This window comes from Macrobrachium nipponense, chromosome 29 (genome assembly GCF_015104395.2).
Source record: "Macrobrachium nipponense isolate FS-2020 chromosome 29, ASM1510439v2, whole genome shotgun sequence".
NCBI classification, from domain to species: domain Eukaryota; kingdom Metazoa; phylum Arthropoda; class Malacostraca; order Decapoda; family Palaemonidae; genus Macrobrachium; species Macrobrachium nipponense.
Window position 1 is genome coordinate 21,175,406 of NC_061092.1, and position 19,531 is coordinate 21,194,936.

The window sequence follows — 19,531 nt, forward strand, 5'->3', positions numbered from 1 at the left end:
CAGTAAATTCATGTCTGAAATATATTAAATTTCCAAGACTTTTATTTTTTTTTTTTTTTTTTTTTTTTTTTTTTTTTTTTTTTTTTTTTTTTTTTTTTTTTTTTAGTAAATCTGATTTCAATTTATTCCACTTTAGAACAAGTCTGATTTCCAATTCTTTCCCATTCCGAATGCAACTAAATATCATTTGAAATAAGAGTAAATTTGATATATAACCATATCACAACATTTGACTGGTATTAGTTGGCAATGTCTCTACCAAACTAAATTATAGCATCATATTGTAACTATTTAATGTTGACAACTTTATGACTGTGTTTTGTAGTTTCTTAAAAATTTGGAAAACCCTACTTTATTTTCATTATTTTTCAGTGAAATCTATAACCACATACAACTGCCAATGACGATATTGTAGAACCCCTCCCATTATATAAATCTCATGCGCCACCTTTTCAAGGTTTCCAGGTCGGGTTAAATCATAGATTCTATTTTTCATATCCACAGCATTGTGACCTCAAGAAAAATAATCAAAATACGATTGGATAAACAATCCTGTAAACTTCCTCCACTTTAACCACCGTCCGCTCATGACAAAAGACTAAAAACAAGCGGTTTTAATTTATCTTAAAGAATCATTATTTTTTTATTTTAGTAACAGTAAATCTCACATAACTTCAAAAGTGCACAAGCTCAGAAAAATGACAAATAAGCTAACCAGACAGAAGACCCAGAACCTAATGAAAAGATTTAGTAATTCAAGTCGCAAACCATGTCCTGTAAAATTAATTCATTGACAATACCCTCAAACGAGGGTTACCAAATAACACTTGCCTTGCAGCTACAAGGAAGAGGCTACTAGAAGTTGTTTTTCCTTCACCTTTTCTGCACTTCAGCAGCACTGCTTTCCCCCTTTTATTTTTCATCCCTTCCCCTTGGTCACTTTTTGATAAACTGTCCCACTTCCTTTAACTTGAACTTGTTCCAGTTTTCACCTCTTTTAAATCCTTCAGGAGAGCCCTAAGAAATCCTGGAAACAGATTTAGTGACCTTGTTATACTAACTAATAAATCACAAATGTCTCCGAAGCTAACATTGAAGTGGAATCTGTTATTTTATGAGAGAGAGAGAGAGAGAGAGAGTCTGACACAAGAGCGACTCCTAAGCATGACAGGCGTCTCTTCCGTGGTAAATCAATACCATGATTTTCATACTAGTATGCTACGTTCCCAAACCGGTTCGAAATTGTGCTTGAAGGGAACAAGGATTTACAAACACTAAGAAGAGTTCACATTCTGTGAACAAATTACCCCATACACACGCACAGGCACACATAAAGTGTATATATATACACACACTTGTACATACACACACATAAGCAAATATATCGCTGAGTCAATCACAAGTTTGTGTGTGCAAAATCTCTGCACTTGCTACATATAACTACTTACTTCTATGCTGCCCTTCCAAGGTGTGAGTGAATACATACATACTTACACAAACCTCTCTCTCTCTCTCTCTCTCTCTCTCTCTCTCTCTCTCTCTCTCTCTCTCTATATATATATATATATATATATATATATATATATATATATATATGGGAAAGGGAATATCATTTTTATACATTCCTGGGATAAAGATCACTGATAATACTATTTGTATCTGAATCTTGAAATCAAGGAAAACTTTAATATACATGGTTAGTACTAGTATGCCCTTAACCTAGATCTTGATTTTTATTATATAACAATTTCATAATTAAGGTTTCATTGGAAAAATCAGGTCATGGCCACCGTCAAAAAAAAAAAAAGTTCCCAAATAATCAATAAAGCTACAAAAATAATTATAATAAAAAAGAAACAAATGTTACCCAAAGAAAATAAAACATGAGCTACCGAATTAAAGAGACCACGAGCCAGAACGGCAGTCTACTTTCTTTCTTTTTCAATAAAAAGAGATGGTTTCCAAGACGATAAACTATCATTTAGATGTTCAGATACAAAGGAGGCACGACAAAAATCACAGCATCCCCTTTCACAGTGGGGGATTACACAATTCATGATTAATCCATCATAGGATGCACCCTCCATCTTTACATCGCAGATAGTTAACACGGACACCCTTCTTGAATACGAAACAAAAGCCATTCAACGCTGAATTGTGCCGCAAACAAGAAATTAGTCATCCCATCTGGTACCAACCATGTGTACCAGGTGGCTTCCGAGTCCCAACACCCCAAACCACGTGTTCTCCAAGGACCAGTTTTTCCTCAATTGGCAACGCGTCTCTTCCCACCAATCTGGACCCATTATTAGTCTCCTCATCCTCCTCGTGTGTGTGTGTGTGTGTGTGACTTAAGTCATGAAAATACATGGGAAGCACAATGTCTCAAGATTCTTAATACATCATTATAGTATTTATATACAAGAAACAAATCTCTATAACAAATGATTAAGAGAGGTAATTACACCAATCACCAAAGATAATTACAAACGGTTATATCAAACGTACACCTCATCAATCAGTACCTCCTCACTAATTACTACAAAAAAAAAGGCTTCAACAGAAAAACAATTTCCTGCAGCAAGACTATATCGAATTAAATGGTGATGAAATTTTCCAAAAACAATGGAAAACCACAATATCAACAATAAATAAAAAAAAAGCATACCTCTAACCGTCTTGCAAATAATAAAGGCTTATTTAAAACGATGGATAAAACTACAGAGCCGTAAAGTACGCATAAATAGCAATAAAACAAACGTGGCATTTTGTGAAGAGGTTGGCAAACCCGTCTCATATTTCAACAAGATAAGGATCCCAGACGGTAGCTGAGCCGAGTTCGACTCAAGATACCACCTGGTAATGCCATTTGTTCAGCTCGTCTTCTCATGTATACAATATTGGAGCAAAATTAATACAAATGTGTGGTGATGCGCAAAATCATTTGCACGCAAAACTGAGAACATCCGTTTACACAATACACACACGTGCATGTATCTGTATTAACAAGAAAAAAAAAAACAATTTTAATCACAAAACATCTTCAAAATTTTGGCAATTAATCTCGAATGACAAAGAACCGCAAGTCTCTCACACTCAAAGTTGGTTGTATAGTATTTCTTTCACATTTCCACGGACAACCTCTACCCTCATATATATTCGTGAACGAAGGTTTTCAAACTCGCGCGCGCGCGCACACACACACACACGCGCGCGCACACACACACAAACACACAATCCAAGTATGGGAAAACTGAAATGAACTTACTGAATATTAAATGGGAAGAAAAACAGGTTTGGTAGCCAAAAAAACATGGTTTTCCATTACCAACTAAGAAATGTAATTCGATCAATTTTACTGATGAAAAATCGTCTTATTCTTTGATTCATTTGATAAAATTTCAAAGAACTCAGCAATCACTCTTTAAGTCCACTAATAAATTTACTCGACCATTTTGATAATAGAAAAATGAACTCACACACTCCAAGGTTAACCATTTTTCAACCTCTCGTCCTGTCAGCTAAAGATTGTGAAACTATAAAAATTAGTTGTTCATGAATCACTCAACCCCGAGAGAAGGGGGCGTGGCCTAATGGACTTCGATTTAAAGTCTTGGGCCGGAAAGGAAATGTTTGGACCTGAAATACATTATCTACCTGAAAAGGGGGGATTTTAGTGGTGCCGCCAGTGCGCCTCATGTGGTGCACTGTAGGCATTACCAAAGAGGCGTTTGCAGCGTTCATTTGGACCTTAGATACAAATTCTCCTTAGTTTTACTTTACCTCCATTTTTTTCGTTTCCTTTTCTTTCGTCTTGCTGTCCAAACTCTCTGAATTTTATTTTCTGGATTATTATTATTATTATTATTATTATTATTATTATTATTATTAAGAGGTGACGTCCACTAACACACGTTTCCGGACAAACCTTGTTCAGGACACACCAGGCAATTTATTAACCATAAACACACACTCACATACACAAAAACCACTATCCTATACAGACCCTTATTATCTGCTGTTTCTTTTGCATGATTTCTAAAAGTTGCCGGTAACACGAATTTGATGCTTTAACAGCATATTTATCGTGGAAATATACGAAAGATGAGCTGAGGAATTATAAAGAAAAATATGACTGCTGCAACAGCATAAAAAAAAATTACATGGAGTAAAAACAAAACCAAAAACCTTTCTTAAAGTGCAAACAGTCTCTAGAGTCCTTCACACAATGTTACCTTAAACTTAAATACGAAAAACATGCAAATGAAACCAGGAGCAACAGCATCCGACAGCAACATATCCATCAACTTGTGAAATACAAAGATGAACAGCTTGATTTTGCGCACAGCTCTTAATCGGAACGATGACCTACTTCCACAACGGATACAACTCAATTAAAATGGAAGAGAGAGAGAGAGAGAGAGAGAGAGAGAGAGAGAGTAAAGTAATAAAGGCTAATTGAAGGGAGCCGAGTGATTGCAAGGTAAAGATCTATTCATTTACAAAAGTATTTATTTTCAGCACTGAATATTGACACAATGACCTTAAGCCAGTGAATATCAGTTCCCGTTTAGTAATTACACAAGGTTATCCTGCCTATTCGCTGCATTTTAATATCAATGGCGAAACACATAACAATTACATATATATATATATATATATATATATATATATATATATATAATATATATATATATATATATATAGTGAGCCCTTGCACTTAGTAAAACGTAATGTAATGCAACAATTCCTAATCTTGGTAATAAACAGGCAAACTGACATACCATTTGATTTCTTCGACATGTATTCACTGATTTTTAAATTATTACTCGGAACAAAAGCAAAACCTCTCTCTCTCATCTCCCCTCTCTCTCTCCCTCTCTCTCCTCTCTCTCTCTCTGCTCCTCCTCTCTCTCTCTCTCTCTCTCTCTCTCTCTCTCTCTGGATCTGACACAGCAGAGTAAGACTAAACTGCTGTATCTAATGTTTGGAGCCAGCTTATATTAGTGTATTATATATATATATATATATATATATATATATATATATATATATATATATATATATATATATATATATATATATATATATATATATATATATATATATAAACACGCACTCAGATTAAAAATGTTGCCGCAATTTACTTAATTCACATGATTGACGTAGCGGCAAGAAGACAATCTGATATCGAGGTTAATTTGTTTCCAAAAACCATGAGACGTATGATTCTTGTGCAAATAAATTCATCACCAGAATTTTACAGCGGTGACCGAGCTTGACCTTGGGCAACCATACCCGCCTCGGTCTCATATAAAAGTAAGAAACAAATCGTTACATGAAGAAGGTGACTCATACAAGCATGACTAGGAGGTCATTAACTTGCTCATCAGGCTTTCACACGACAGAACACTTATAAAAGAAACAAAAACAAAACTGAAAGAGAAAATGAGATGGAGGTAACGTAAAAAATGACTGCCGAAAGATACCTAAAAAAAAAAAAAAAATTTTAAATATACTTACACAAAAACAAGGGGAAAAGAAACATGAAACAGATCATAGCGTTCAAAAGTAATATTACAGGCTCTTCCATAATAGTTATAATATAGCCAGAGCAATCATTCCTAGTCAGGAATGAAATGAATTGCATTACCATAACATTTCCATATCCCTTTCACCTCTATCATTATCGAACGCCATCAGCATCCTCCTGTTTACCCACGATCAACAGCAGCACTCACGTCAAGATGCTTCTACAACAAAAAATTCCTCGTCACATCACAAAGGAAGTGAGAAGAGTTGGGGCCAAGTCACTTCAAACGCCTTCCTATAAGGTTACAGGCGGAAAAACTACTCATGGCCACATGAACACGATAATGGAACTTTACATACCCACACTCAAGCACTACATCCGAAAGTGAAGTTTTAATTAAGAAATAAACTAACAGGAATAGTTTAAAACTCTCTAAGATAACCTTCCACACACACACACACCCCCCCACCCCCCGCCCCGAACTGTGACCGTTATCCAATTTTTAAATCCAGCTTACCAAATTATCACAGTGACTGAATCATTTCGGCTGCAAATTGATTGAAATTAAATTTTTTTTCATGAAACAATGATATAAGCCATTTAAAGAAGGTTATACCGATCATCACTTGCGATTAACTGAGTGGGAGATTCTTCTACATTGTTTGGTTTGCAGTCACCTTATTACAACAATGGTCATGTAAAGTTAGATGGAGGAGCGGAGTCTAGGGAATACTAAAGCATAAGCAAGAAACCAACAAGTGAAAGTGCATTTAAGTTCAGTTAAGCACAGACCTAAACTTTCGGCTCGAACATCATACATACTGATAATTCTCCAAAAGGCTAGAATGAAAGGATTTTTTCTTCTTCCTACAGCAGAGTCCGAAATAGCCCGAGCATCTAAAGAAAAATCTAACCATAACCAACAAAATGTGCATCTGCATAGTCTTTCAGCATACGAATCTATGTCAACATGACTCCAAGTTTGAACTTGGAAATGTCTAGGCTGGATGCAAATTCCCGAATTTATATACTAGTATTGCACCAGCCCTGTTTTCTTTTTCCAAGTTAGGTTTTGGTTGGGTTAGAGCCCATTAGCACATAATTGCAAATGGGTGTGGGAAACATAATGAGATTGTTTTCAAGCAGATTCTGTGGTTAGTTTTAAAGATGTGGCATGATACGTAACGCCCTTGTGTTTTAACGGGATGAATATATTACTAATAAATAAACATTCAATTGCTAAGTACTTGGTTGAGAAAAGATCCCATCCAAAAGGCAGAATAAATAATCTGGAGATTGATATGAAGAAATTCTACTGAAACGAGAACATGCACGCCCATTGGCACACGATCACAAGCGCACACAAAAACTAGAGATCAGGGAGTGGGGTTAAGCTTAAATCAAACTGACTCTCGAGATCGCAAAGTCCACGGGCATCTCCTATTCAACCCCCGTTCTGATAATCTATGATTAAAGGCACAGCTACCTTTCTTTGACTTTCAAACAAAACGAGTATTCTAAAGAAACGAATTCTAAAGATAAAAGGAGGTAGCCAATAGCAACACAATGATAAAAGAAAATTAGTTTTCGACGAAGAGAGAGAGAGAGAGAGAGAGAGAGAGAGAGAGAGAGAGAGAGAGAGAGAGAGAGAGAACTTAAGTCTCCACAATGTAATGGTCGGGAAATCAAATCTCGAGCAACAAAAAGTGGCTGGCAGTTTTAATCCACATCCGGCAATAAACAAAATTTACAGCGTCCAAAGTTTGAAGCAATAAAAGAAGATAAACAGGAAAGAATGGAAACGCTATAAATATGAACAATAAAAGAAGGAAGACATAAAATGGCAAGGAACACAAAGACATCAATTACAAAAATATTACCAGCTAAATTTCCTCAGCCAAACTATTTCTCTCTCTCTCTCTCTCTCTCTCTCTCTCTCTCGTCTCTCTAATCTTTCGCTCTTCATCTCTCTCTGCTCTCTCTATCTCTGCCTCTCTCTCTCTCTCTCTCTCTCTCCTATTATATACATATGCAAATAATCTACACACACAGACACACACACACATATATATATATATATATATATATATATATATATATGTATATATATATATATCTATATATATATAATATATATATATATATATATATGAGCAACTGGCGTTAAAGTGCCAATGGTCATGGAACAGAGAGAAAGGCAGAGTGAATAACTTGTATTATTCTCAACAAGGAACACCATATAAAAAAACAATCAACAGACATGGCCAACTACAGCCATGAAAGACACAGTTCCATTAAAATTACGACTGACATAAAATATCAATAAAGCTTAGAGAAACACATGTACCATCACAGTATATAACTAAAATAAATATCAATAAGCTAAGAATACCTTAACATACCGTAAAGCTTAAAAACGTAAACGAAGAATAAACGTGGGAAAAAAGTTATTTTTTAAACAATACCTCTTTTTTTTTCATTTCGCTTACTTATTATTCAGGATTTATGTGGGCAGCCATTTCCGAGGTCGTGATAACAAAGGAATATACATAATATTCTCTCTACACAATATGACAGGAAATGAGTTACGCTCAAAACTTACTATTTTTGACTAACGTCGTTGTTACCTTCATGAATTATAATTACATTCATTACTAAAGGTTAGCGATTTCATACGAAGGTTATCTATATCAACTCCTGCCATTTCTTCTCTGAAAACAGCCAACAAACTTCGATTTGTTTAGCATCACATACCAATGACGGTAAAAACACTAAGGTTTGTTAGACCAGACATGTTTTGATTGGTTGCCCAAAGCAAGGTGGTGTACTAAATTTTGCGGGACTCCTCACACAAGGGCAGCACAATATCCTCTATGCCTAATTACTCAGCTGGTCAAAAGCATTCAGAATGAACCTTCATGTTTCGCCAGTGACTAATAGCAGACGCAAACAGCTCATCTTCCAACACTGAAAAATGGATACTTGGTTTCCTCCGAGGCTTTCACAAAAATGAGATCCACTATTGTTCTCTCACAAAATAGCAGAAAACTTCGCGTATTGTTTTGGGCACCAATTTTTCAACTGTCGAGGAAGAATCAACAAAGGAGATAGATCATATTCATATTGAATGTAGGAATAGTAATATTTGTATTCAACTTTTTACATCATCGTCATGTTTAATATCGTATTTTTTCTGTTATATAAAATTATCCTTGCCTTTGCTTACGAGATAAATTCATTACCTTAAAACGTATTGCAACAGCAGAAAAATGAAAGAAAATCAGTTCTTCACAAGAGTGACTCGCCAAGGCTTCAACAGGCATCGCTAGCCCTCCGAAAATTACCTCATTAAAATGTAAGTGTAGAAGATATGACCCTAACGACCAAGTTACAGCAACTGACATTAGCCGAAAAAGTCAACTAATGTCATGTGGCGAGCAGTACTTGGTAAAACAATTGAGCATCCATGGTGAACAACATCGCATACTAAAGTAAATTTCTTACCCTACAAAGTCCATTTCTTAACAATAAAAATCTAATATTTCCTAAGGCTTCCGCTCCCATTAGCTAAGGAACGTGCTCAAAAAAGTTGGTGCAACTCACTTAATTTAAAAGATGACAAAAGACAGCGCTATCTGACACACGGCTTACGGAAGCACTTTATATCCCTTGGGTGCCAAATGAAAGTAATAGTGGTTTGCTCTTGCAGGTTTAAATTTGCATGAATATTACATTCCCTCCCAAGAAACAGATCAAAGTTTTTTACCTCCCCCCTACTTTCCACGTTTCCAGATTTCTACAATCTTGCAACTTATCTGTACTGTCATATCTGCATTTTACCACTTTTATATACACCAACATTACTCTCCCTTTCAATTCTTCTTTCGTCACAAACTCTGCATAGTAAGTTCATCTCAACGTTCCAACCTTCTTTTTTCAATCATTTTTATCTCCCATCCATTATATCCATCATATATATATGTATATATATACATATATACATATATATATATATATATATATATATATATATATATATATATATGTGTGTGTGTGTGTGTGTGTGTGTGTGTGTGTGTGTACATACATTGTATATATATATCGAGCTACAATGTCCTTTAATATCTAATTCGCTCTACCTCGGAATTAATATATTTTCATATATGCTTAACCGAAGGGGAATTTTTTCTCGATAATAGATTTGCCTGGACCAGGGCGCGAACCTATGGATCCTTTCAAACCCAGGAACGTCAGTGAAGCGTTACCTACTACACCACTCCAGGGCAAATCTATTATCGAGAAAAAATTCCCCTTCGGTTAAGCATATATGAAAATATATTAATTCCGAGGTAGAGCGAATTAGATATTAAAGGACATTGTAGCTCGATATATGTATATGAATCACGGAAATGTGATATGACTTACATTGTATATATGAAACCTTTTACATTAAATTGTATTTCACATACATTTCATACACACATACAATGTACACACACATATATATACATACATATATATATATATATATATATATATATATATATATATATATATATATATATGTGTGTGTGTGTGTGTGTGTGTGTGTGTGTGTGTGTGTGTGTGTGTGTTATAAATATAGGGATAATCGGAGAAAAGCAACCACTTTAATATTCAGTTCAAAAGGTTACTATCCAACAGCAGAAAAAGTCCACCCAGCAAAAAGCAATAATGTCCTAATGTTAAAAACATCCATGCATTCAAAACTCCCCCAGAGCCAACAAAAGCTGATAAACCCTTACCCTTCCCCCTCCTACGGGCATCTCTTTACATCCTACCCCCAACTCCCGACCCCGGCCGCCGCCCACGCCCCATTTTTATCGTTACTCACCTGAAGTGAAAATGCTTTGCACAAGCCATCTCGTATATATTCACGATCTCGTGAAGGGGAAGAGTAACATACAAAAGAGCATAAAGGCAGCATAGCTTTTATGCTTGTGCGAGAACACATATGAGCGGAAGGCCCCCCAGGAGCGTTCAAGTATTCAGAAGGGCGAGGAAAAAGACAATACGCTCTGGGGCGCCCGCCCTTCGGGAACGCTACGCTTATATAAAAGCCAAGAGAGCTTTCCACTGACAGCCCTTTAAATCTTTACCTGACCTTTAAATCTAACCGCCGGAGTACGCTGAGGGGTCTCTTGTGCCACTGCAGGAGTGCCACATGGCCGTTCCCGGAAGGAAATAAAAGCGCAAGCTCTCTCTCTCTCTCTCTCTCTCTCTCTCTCTCCGACAGCATATCAAATCAAATGAAGCATTTTCAAATGCCAGACGGCTCGATGGGTAAAAGGCATCAAAGAAAGGGAAAAAAAAGATATAATTTTTTTTCAAGCTTACTTTTACATGAATCATAAAAGGGGGATGGAAGTTACTCGGAGAGCGATGGGGAAAAAGGTTTAAAGCTACGTAGTAAAGAAAGTGGCAGTTTTCGGTTTACAGAATGGATGGACTAATACATCTGCAGTGTTTTAGCGTTTATTGTTTCATTCTATATTAGAACAATAAAAAGTTTCTGTGTGGCGGACTACTGAATTCCAACATAATAAAAGTATGCGTACCTACACTTCGGTTTACTAGTAAGGCAATAGCCCGTGCTGGCACAAGGTCAGCTTAATCTAAAATAACAATAAAAAGGCAATATGAGTCTAATCACCTTCCCCTCTTTGGACATTTAATTCACTTTTTTCCACCTTTACAAAACTATAAACAGACCCGAAATTAACAATTCAATTCTTTCACAAATATTTCAGCTCAACTAACCATTAGTGACCAACCTGAAGTTAAACTCCTCCGACCTCCAGCCAATTGTCTCTTGCATAACTCTCTAGACCTATAAACTAACCTATTCAAGCAGAGGCTGCAGGTATTTTTCGCTTCCCTCTTTACAGGAGTGCAGTATTAAAACACCTACGCAATGAAGTTTTTCTTCATTCATACAGTATTACTAAATACCACAACGAATTCCAACCCTCTCTCAGCAATGGTCTGCATAAGTAATAGGAAATAATACAATCTCCAGCAACAGGCCATTACTTGATGCAGTACATTTGTCCAACTGAATTACTATCAAATTTTTCGCGACATCAAAAGCTACATCGATTTCCACATAAACGTCATGTAAAGATAAGGTATACATGCTCATGCACCCCACCATACACTGCATGGGAGGAAGATCGATCAAGAATGGCAGATAAAAGTCATGTTCAACGGCTTCAAGCTGATAAACCCAATTACGGTGGGCCAATCATCCTCTGCTCATTGACTTCCTTTCAGAGTGGAAACCAGAATGACACTGTCTCTGACATCAAACTTCACTAACGTCTTTCACAAACCGTCACGACGCATAATGAGCTGTCAGCTCCATGACATGACTTCAAATGATTCAGAGGATCTGAAAGCCTGCACATTTCTCTAAAAAAATTAACAATTAAATACAATATGATGATGTCTACGCTTATTTGTTTCATCTTTCAATTTTCCGTTCCCTCTAATTAGTTTTAGAGCCAACACTTAAGATGTTGCTGGAACTCTCTGCAATTTACAGTGTGGCTAATTCTCTCTCTCTCTCTCTCTCTCTCTCTCTCTCTCTCTCTCTCTCTCTCTCTCTCTCTCTCTCTCTCAGCAGCAAAGATCAAACGATATTCTAAATAACTTTTTTCCCCAGTTTTGAAACGAACAAACGGTGACATTCTAAATATTTCAATTACTCTTATGCCACAAAACACACGGGTTCTTATTTTCTACCGACCCCCTAAAGACAAGACCAGAGACACACCCAACAATAAAATAAAAATTCCCCACCTGGAGACGATTAAGAGAGTAACTCACACCCTTGGGAAATCCAACCCTTTTGCATTTACCTACCCAAATACCTTAGCCAAATCCCTGATTAACGTCCAACAAAAGACATCGCCCAAAGACTCTGGGGTATATGAGATCCCATGCCAGGACTGTGACCAATCTTACATCGGATTTACAGGTAAATCACTTACCCAGAGATTAATACAACACAAAACGGTCAATTAGGTATGGACAACAGAACTCGGCTATTTTCAACCATATAAATGAACATAACCATAGAATAAACTGGAATATGTCACGTGTAATTTATAGCAGCAACTGCCGGTACAAGAGTCAAATGATGGAATCGGCCTTAATAAAAGAGAAGCAGGTAATGAACATCTCAAAAGGGAATTGGACATTCGGACATCGTCGACGCAGTGTTCATTCAACCAACGCTTAAGATGATTAAAGGAAGATTATCAGCGGGGGTGACCTAAATTGGCTTACTTGTGGACGAATCTCTTGGTATAAATACCACCTTTTCTGTAAACTTTTCTCATTCATATACCTGAAGAAAGAGAGACCAAGCAGTTCCTCTGAAATATAGTACTTTTCTCTCTACATTTTGGTGTTTTTATGGGCTCCTTTTATTAGATATATATTATATATATATATATATATATATATATATATATATATGTATATGTATATATATGTATGTATGTATATATATATACATATATATATATACGCTATATATATATCATATAATATAAACGTATAATACACATATATAAAACAATTACAGAAACGTTCTATAATCATTCATATCCAAATATAACTAATCTTAAATCTGCGTGAGAACAGTCCTCGAAATTATGTACAAGGTAAACTCATTAAGACTTCAAAGAGCGCGATAAAACTTATAACTGATGAGACAGCATGCTAAGATCCGAATAAATCTTCTAATAGCTTCATGCAGTTCTCCTTTAATAATGCGTTTCTCCGAGACTGCAGTCACTTCCATATGCATCCCGTAATAACTGCATCATGAATGAAACTTCCACATGCAAACTTTCCCTGTCTAAGGCCTATAACAGTTGTCTAATACACACATACGTGATCTAGAGACATATGGGGGAGGGAATAAGTAATGATTTATCTGAATGTATAAAATTAGGAATTTCAATCTTCACGAAGGCTGAAATATGGAATAAGAGGATTTTAGGCCAAAGGCCAAGCGCTGGGACCTACGAGGTCATTCACCGCTTAAAAGGAAACTGACTATGAGAAGGTTTGATAGGTGTGGCAGGAGGGAAAACCCCCAGTTGCACTATATGAAACAATTGCTAGGGGTGGGTGGAAAGACAGACAGAAGAAAGATAATATGAGCGGATGTACAGTAAAAGGAATGAAAGGGGTTGTAGCTAGGGGTAGAGGGGACGCTGCAAAGACCATTAATTAATGCTTACAGTGCACCACATGGCTTTAGGAAACTACCAACTGGTCTATAAATGTAAATCAATGACAAATTAGGTACAAGAGTCGCCTACAAAAATGTGTATAAAAAGTTGATTGCAGTTTTCTTCAGTATTCCTCGCATGTCACGTCAGTACTCGCCGCATAAGACCATAAAAAATACACCTCAGAAACTCGTTCAAAGTAAATATTATCAGACACGCGTTAGTAGTCAATATTAGGCGGCACAGGACATGCATGATATGTAATAACCATAGAGCCTCACTATGTATTCGAGAATTCAACGTCTTTCCTATGTGTTATGCTTAAGCCTAAAGAGCAGCAGACGGAATCTTTTGAAATGACCCAGGGATGATGGGACGAAGTACAAGGAAGAAAAGAAAATGTTATGATCCGACCGTGAAGGAGCCAGCATAGAAATGGAAGATTATAAGAATCAGGGAACACAAAGACTGGGAATTATTTCCAAACCTTTGTACTACGAGTCATCCAAACAAACATTTCGGAATTAAAATAGCCTATTTGAACGCTGAATGTCATTCAGTGCTAAAGAAGTTAGACTGAGTAGTTTTAACAGTGGATACTTGGAGTCACGACAAAAAAACAAAAATCAAAAATAAAAATTGTAAAAACAATAGCGAATACAGCGCCCTTCCGCATCTAATAATGAAACTTGTCCACAAAGAGGGCATCAAAACAATGAAGGGGAAAAATAAAGAGACTATATACTACTTCACACTAAAGTCATCCTTCCAATTGTGTATGACAAGGTGGGCGTACTGAAGGGCGAATCCTAAATTCTTACAAGAGGTCAATGTCCCCAACTGAAAAAAAAAGAAAAAAAAAACACTGATAAAATCCAGAGGAAGACGGAAGAGAGAGGACTTGAGACGAAAAAACTTGAACGATCTTAACGAAGAATGACCACAAGAGCCACAAGCAATTCCGGCGTTTCGTGTTCCCAAACACCGAAATTCACGGTCTAAAATTCCACTGCACTTTTCATGTAATGTACATAAAAGGGTAAACTTAGATTATGAGCAATGGGCATTGGAGAAAAAATTCAAGCTTCAGGCAGTATTCAATGAATCATAAAGTTTGCATTTCTTGCAATCTATATAAAGGCAAATTTGTGATTCTGCCAATGTGCAGTATAGGATAAATTCAAATTTTATGCACAGTCTATTAAAAGATAAAATGAGGTTTCATGACATACACATTACAGGATACCTATTTCATGCAGTGTTCATCATAGAATAAATTTGTAGTCATACACTGTACAATTAAGGTAAACTTAGATTTCATGCAATGTTAAAAAAAACTCTAGACAACATGCACTGTTAACTGACGGATAAACTTGAATTTCATGCACGGTATATTAAAGATGAAAAAAAAAAAACACTCAATGTCTGTGATAATAAAGTAGTAAATTCACTGTTTAAGTAAACTGTTTTACCGGGTAAATATAAGTTTAATTTCGGAATGCAATAGGTAAAAGATACAAAACTGAGAACAGAAAATGTAAATGTAACCCGCAAAATAACTAATGTCCATTAACGTGACGCATAAAATCAATAAAAGCTTTATCTGATTCAAGGTCACAAGTCAATAGAGGCCGTCAAACTGGAAGCTTAAAATTTACTCAAAAAAATTAGGGTCGCAAGTATGAGCAAAATTCGAGATTCACTTGACAGAATCAAGATTAAAAGTATGAAAGACCGCCTTACTGAAAACTTAAAAAGTCATTTGTCAAATACAAGGCCACGAGTCAGCCATGAACCACACACCAAACCACAAACTGATTAACAATTATCAAACCTAACGCTAAGTTAAGGTCATCATACAAACCTAAGTACTGTATTGATTGTCATAGGACAGACTTGTTATCAAGGACAGAATACCTGTATTACTGCTCACAAGACATACAGTTGCAAGCAGGCAAATAAAATTGTCATGTGAGGCAGATCCCAATCCTCAATAACTTGTTTGCAACAGTAAAAAATATCGACAAAAATAAATAAAGAAAAAATAAACAATTTCAACAACAACAGAACCGACTAAGAAAAAATGGACTGTAAACTTTCATGTAAATAATTTCATGGTTTATAAGTTAAACACACACACACACACACACACATACCAACAACGAAGCAACGCAAAAAGAAAGACGAAGGGGCCGCCAATACATCGAGCCGTCTCTGAGGCCTGCACCCACGGGACACTGCGAGACATGTTATCAGCGAGACGGACAAATGACTCAGAGCAACACTTCGTTTCACAGTTTCCCATGAAAGCTTCTGATTCATGCCCATTACTCGGGATGTAACTCAAGTTTATTTAAGCATTAAGTGAAGACAAACACTCTTCAATAGACATTAATTTGTTTCCTTGAAAGCAAAAGTGGTAGGGAAACATCACACAAATCCCCCCAACACACATTTTATATATATATATATATATGAGCTGGTAAAAATGTTTCTGTAACAACAGAGTTCCATCTAATGGGCTCCTTTTATTAGATATATATATATATATATATATATTTATATATATATATATGTGTGTGTGTGTGTGTGTGTGTGTGTGTGTGTGTGTGTGTGTGTGTGTGTAGAGAGAGAGAGAGAGAGAGAGAGAGAGAGTAATGAATGGTTCCACCCCTGTCTTAAATTACTGCCTATTTGGAAGGAAAGAAAGTATATGAGTCAGAAGACGATATCAAACCTTCCTTGGATGTAGTATGTACTTTCTTGGTTAATCAGCTTTAACCCAAGTGCGCTATTAAGCCTAACGACGAAGTACCTCATAAGGGGCGATATTTACTTAATTAGCCTGCCTCGTTTACAACAAGGTAATGTCAACATTTGAGGAAGAAGTTGTATCTTTCCCTTGGCCTCTAATGAAAATCATTTGTAAGTTTTTAGTGATATCGTTACCTTCTTATCTCATTAAAATATTTTCTGGCTTTTCTTCGTACTATAACTTAACTGCAATTCCTGAAATTGTTAACAATATTGTTTACAATATCTTTACCACCATGCGGACGCAACATGCACCTCCCTAAATGTCAAAAAAAAAAAAAAAAAAAAAAAAGGCACATAACATTCATTTAAATGCCATTTGTAAACAGAGCCGTTTTCGCAACGTGAGATGAGGATGCTTAATTGAACGTGAAATACATCCTGTTGCAATTAGTAGTTAATTACCGAGTGTCCGAATTCTCCCGAGCGATCGTTCATAATTGCAAAAACTCCAAGCCTTTCATTCATGTTAGAAAACCAGGCCACGTCCACTGGATACGGCACGGCTGCCAAATTTTTTCAACTGGAAACACTTGGCAGAAAGCCGAGATGATACGGTGTTAGGGGCGCTGTGTTCTTTATTTATTTATAATACTGCAAATAACATTTGATATAGTTTATTGAAACAGAATGCGCGTGCGCTTTAGTGATAACACTTTTCACGTCCAAATCCATACTGGCAATGGAAGAAGAGCTCAGCTTAGCTAGTCCCAATTTCTCAACTTATTTGAAGTGGTATTCTGAGAATGAATGTGCAGTGGACGGATGATAAATAAGTAATGAAGGACTACTGGCTAAGTGAAGAATAACTGTCATTCCGGAAAGACGGAAACTTGCAGATTGAAGCGTGAAGACCTACGACGACTAGTTCCATTAAAATGAGTAAAAATGCATATGGAGCATTGCTAATAACTGTCAACAGAGGTGACCGTAGGTAAATTACGGTTTTATTCGAGAAAGAAGTATGGAGTACAATCTAAAATCTAGTATGAGCCGACAAAATTGCGGGAAAAGAATGGCTATCTAGTGCAACAACTTGTCAAGTAAATGGACTATGAGGTTCTCAATTTAAGCAACGATAACACTAACTACACAAGAGAAAACAAAAGCCACAACTATTTACTTGTAATAATCTACCTCGTAAAAAAGTCTACTCAACTGCCTTGTGCATTTCATTACAGAATTGTCATCGATCCACAAATAACATGACGAGATTAACCCAGATTCAGCTTTTTTGCAGTTTCGCAATATCTCTTCCTCTGGTAATTCTATCACAATATCTCTCCCTCTGGTAATTCTATCAACATTATATATAATCTATACTACATGCATAAAATATGATATGAAAAGACTACTCTGAATACGTGTACTGTTCATAAACAGCATTTCTCTGCTGTATAATCCCATTAACGCCCCATAATTGAATAAAAACATGCATTTACATTCAAATATGCAAATGCCTACGACATACTAGGATTCCAAACATTCTCAATAAAGCCACCTAGCACGACCACCATAACCGACAGCAGGAGTAAGATTAACAACCCCTTCCCCCCAATCCACCCCCCCCCACACACACACACACACACACACACACACACACACGGGCAAATAAAACGAATAATTAAAACTGACAGGTAACAACCGGCGTTCCACTACCAACGCAATAGACTCGACCCTGATCGTTTCACGATACATCCCGAGTTGGGAGCAGACCCTTGATAACTCGAACCTCGTGACTCCGGGATGGGAACGGGCGATTACGCCAGGGCCGGCAGCCATCGGATTTGTCGTCACAGTGAAGTAATCTTAAGGTATTCTAAGCTCGGGAGTGACGCTAATGGCGTGGTGGTAGCGTGATGGTGCATGAGAATGCCTCAGTCACGCCGTCAGATTCTCTGCCTTCATGAAAAATGACGATGGGGGGAGGCAGGAAATAAGGGGGAGAAGGAAAGATTGAAGAGGAGGGGGGAGGGAGGGGGAACCAGGGAGGAGGAGTCTTCGCGCTGAGAAAGTACTGAAGCGTTAATGATGAACAGGTGCTTAGGATGAAGCGGATACACTGCATTTACAAAAACTGGGTTTCTCTGGTTTATGGAGAGTGCGAGGGGAAGAAAGAATGTGGAAATATATATATATATATATATATATATATATATATATATATATATATATATATATATATATATTATATATATATATATATATATATATATATGTGTGTGTGTGTAATACATATACATACATACATATATATATATATATATATATATATATATATATATATACATATAAATATATAATATATATATATGTTTATGTATATATATACAAATTACACGAAAATAAAAGAGAAATGACAGGAACTTATTTTCCATATCGTGGTATCAGAATCGTTCTTTCCTTGATGATGATAATGGATTTTGAAATGATTATTTCCGGTACATTTAATGGCACGAATAAAGAAAACGTCAAGTGAAGTTACAATATACTTTTGAAATCGGTTACGCAATCCACATGATTTAAATAAAGCTTATTTGAAAAAAAACTAGCAATATTTTCTCACTCCTCCATACATGCTATTCTTATAAAACTTTGGTTTTTATTCTTTTAACTTTATACTGCTATCAATACAGCACACACTTTATATATATGTAACCTTACGACGGTTTTCCTTACACAGAGAGAGAGAGAGAGAGAGAGAGAAACACACTAAAAGACACAGAGAGTCATCATCATTAGCACGCAAGCATGGGACACATTTACCTTATCGCTAATGGTGATCATCGCGCTCTCTCTCCATTCTCTTGATTGCTTTCCCCTTAGACCTGGAAGAAAAGAATAGGATTACTTTATATATGAACTCTCACTTCAAAAACATTTCAAAAGCTTCGTAAAT

At 36.3% G+C, this 19,531-nt stretch overlaps 1 protein-coding gene across 7 annotated transcripts in view; it reads right to left on the minus strand.

The window, feature by feature from the left end:
- The window catches only part of LOC135206179 (adenomatous polyposis coli protein-like), a 626,589-nt gene that overhangs the window by 528,316 nt on the left and 78,742 nt on the right, over positions 1-19,531 (minus strand). For 6 of the 7 annotated variants that reach the window (XM_064237480.1, XM_064237484.1, XM_064237481.1 and 3 more), the window contains exon 2: positions 19,399-19,460. The exons of the other annotated variant lie outside the window; for it this stretch is intronic. The gene's annotated coding sequence lies outside the window, so the exon portion shown is untranslated. The remainder of the gene's footprint in view (positions 1-19,398; positions 19,461-19,531) is intronic. 7 annotated transcript variants of the gene reach the window in all.